The sequence below is a fragment of the Pteropus alecto genome, unplaced genomic scaffold (genome assembly GCF_000325575.1).
Source record: "Pteropus alecto unplaced genomic scaffold, ASM32557v1 scaffold92, whole genome shotgun sequence".
In the NCBI taxonomy this organism is placed as follows: domain Eukaryota; kingdom Metazoa; phylum Chordata; class Mammalia; order Chiroptera; family Pteropodidae; genus Pteropus; species Pteropus alecto.
Window position 1 is genome coordinate 10,750,559 of NW_006432447.1, and position 2,820 is coordinate 10,753,378.

At 58.2% G+C, this 2,820-nt stretch overlaps 1 protein-coding gene across 1 annotated transcript in view; it reads right to left on the bottom strand.

Moving 5' to 3' along the window:
- Nucleotides 1-1,992, bottom strand: part of RFTN1 (raftlin, lipid raft linker 1) — a 186,459-nt gene extending 184,467 nt beyond the window's left edge. The window contains 1 exon segment of the mRNA XM_006907267.3: nt 1,695-1,992. The gene's annotated coding sequence lies outside the window, so the exon portion shown is untranslated.
- Between the last annotated feature and the right edge of the window lie 828 nt (nt 1,993-2,820).

Here is a 2,820-nt window from a genome sequence, read left to right on the forward strand (position 1 = left end):
ACGCAATTATGAATGTAAGCCAAAAATTCCTGCTCAAGAGGGAGAAAAAGAACACACTGACTTATATTCCCAATTTGTTCTCTTTCAATTCCTGCAGCAAATCTATTAGCTAACTGCACAACACTCCACTTCCATTTGCCCCATGTCAATGCAGCCAAAAGACAAACAAAGAAAAACCAACCCAACAGCCTGTTATACAAATGCAGCCAAAGGATGACTTCTCAGCTCACAGGCCAGAACCCCCACTGAAGGCAAAAGAGGATGCAGAGCTCCCTCTGAGGTTAAAGTGATTTCACTGAGGTTAGCACACACACGCACCAAGAGCCCCAAACAGCTTGTTGCTTAATCCCTCTGTGGGTTTTGGTGACATCTGGGGTCACTTGAACTTGGTAGGGAATTCAGCTGTTCAGAGGTACAAATTAGGAATCCCGGTGGCTAGGGCCACGTGGGATTCACAGTGCGCCCTACCCACAGGCCCAAAGGTCGCTCACATTACCCCGCCTTCCTTTCTGGCAGGGCCTCAGTTATCCTGAGATGACACACGATGGCAGGGGCTGAAAGACGCCTAGCCTGACTGTGCGCCCAGCATCTGAAAACAGCTGTACCAATTACAAGGGACTGTTGCTGGAAACCAGGGTAACCACTCAAATATAGGGATTTGTGCCAGACTTTATTAAAAAATATTTTTTGTTTGTTTTTAAAGTCCCTAACAAACTCACTGACACCACCCAGCGTCCCTGGGGACTACCCACAACCAGAGAGGGCAGCCCAGCGTGTGCGACAGGGAGGCATCAAGGAGCGCGCCTGGGTCTAGCGCCTTGGCCTCCACGCTGTTCTCACTGCCAAAGACCGCGATACCCTAGGTCAAGGGCAAGAGCCCTGGCCCTGGAGCGGGGTGTGTATGCCCGACAATTGGATTTCCTGAAATTATGCCGCCACCACCCCACCCTGACCCAGACCCGCCCTGACGTCCCTCGAGCCTACGAAAGTGGGTTAGGACGCGGGAAGAAACCTCCTTACTGAAAGGAGATGCCCCTTTTCAGCGCCGGGGACTCCCCGCGCCCCGACTCTATGAGCCTCCAGTGACTGTGGCGCTTCCTCTGAACGTGCGGCACTTCTGCTCCCACCCATCCAGCACCCCTGCGCCGGGAAGAAACCCACCTCCCAGGGCGCACGCCGAAGGGCGATCCGAGCCGCTCGCCTTCACCCCACTTCACCCCACCCTCACGCCCTCCTGAACCTGGACCCCGCAGCGAGCTCCCGCTTGATCTTTGCAGAAGACCCCTGCAGCGGTGTCCTTGACCCACCTGTAGCCTAGAAGCCTTTCCCCTGCTTCCTTCCTAGGAGCCCCTGAGCCTGCAAAGCCCACGACCCCCAACAGACGGCTCTGGGGTGACTCTCCCCACAGAGAGTCACAGATGATTTTTTTTTTTTCCCCAAAAAGTTGGCCCAAGAATGCTGTGTCCCATGGATCCGGCCCCGATCCCATCCAAACACCCGCCAGAGGTGCAGGAGGCGTGAGGGCGGAAGGAGGGGCCCTCTGGCAACCCTGGCGCCTGGAAAACACGCCCCAGCTCCCGCAACCTGCAGGGAGGCGCCATGCAGGGCTCCCTGGGTCCGCCGGGGTCCGGGTCCGTAGGGTCAAATGGAGGGGCCTGCGCCTACACCCCAAGTCATGCCGCGCTCCCACCTACCGTTCCGAACTAGCTGAGAAGAAGGCGCGGGTGCGGGCTCCCTGAGACAGCGTGTTCCGTCCCGGGAGGAAAGTTTGTGCCATGCAGAGGAGGCAGCGCAGGGAGGGCGTGGGCGCCAGTGGGTGGAGGAGGCGGGGCGGGGGACCGGCGGCGAGGCGTGCTTGTGTGTCCGTCCCTCCCGCGATCCGTTCGTCCGTCCCTCCGCGGAACTCGCGGCCGCCGCGCTCCCGCTCGCTGCACCCTGCGCCCAGCGCGCTCCGGCTCCAGTCCCAACGCGCCCCCGCCGCCGCCGCCGCCGCGCGTCCGCCGGCTACACTTCCTCTTCCTCTGAACTCATGTGCAAAATATGCTGTGCTGCATCTTCTGGGGGAAGCCGCGCGGCCCCTGACAGCCGCCACGGGAGCAGCGGGCCCGCCCCGCACCCCCTCCGCCCTCCGCGCTCCGCGCCGCTGTCTCCACGCGACTGGCAACCTGCGTGCGGCACACGCTGCCGACCAGCCACCAGTGACCCCCAGTGCCTCTCTACGCAGAGGTCCGAAGCTCACGCACTCACCCTCTCGCCTTCTAATCAGCGCTGTGTGCGTCAAGAGCGCGCCGGGGGTACTGGGATCCCTCAAATTTTGAGCTGGGATGCTGGAGGGCGACTGCCACCAAGATGCTGATGGCTAGGTGGGTGGGAGGATCATTACGAGAGGACCATTCCTCCTCCCCATTCCACAGGTAGGCCCATGCCTTGGCGTCTTGGGTGCTGCTTCACTTATTTCTTGGGAGTTAGTGCCTTGAGAGAGGAATAATGCCACTGTCTCCCTGCCACACCCGATTCCACCTACTTAGGGTATCCAGGAGGTTTGAGAAGATCCTGGGAACCATCTTGCCCGGCAACTTTAGACTGCCCAAGAAGTATATAAATAAAGCACCAGGCCAAGACTGCTTTAGTAAAGTGAAGATGTAAGGAAGTGAGCCCATTATAAAAGATTTTCTTCTAGGAACTATTTAAACAAAGCAAAATTACAGTGTAGGGGCTAAAAGCGGGTACCCTAGAGCCAAACAGGGTTGGCCTCCTGGCCTTACTACTCACTACCTGTGTAACTTGGGTAAGTTACTTACCTCGGCTTGTTTCCTCATT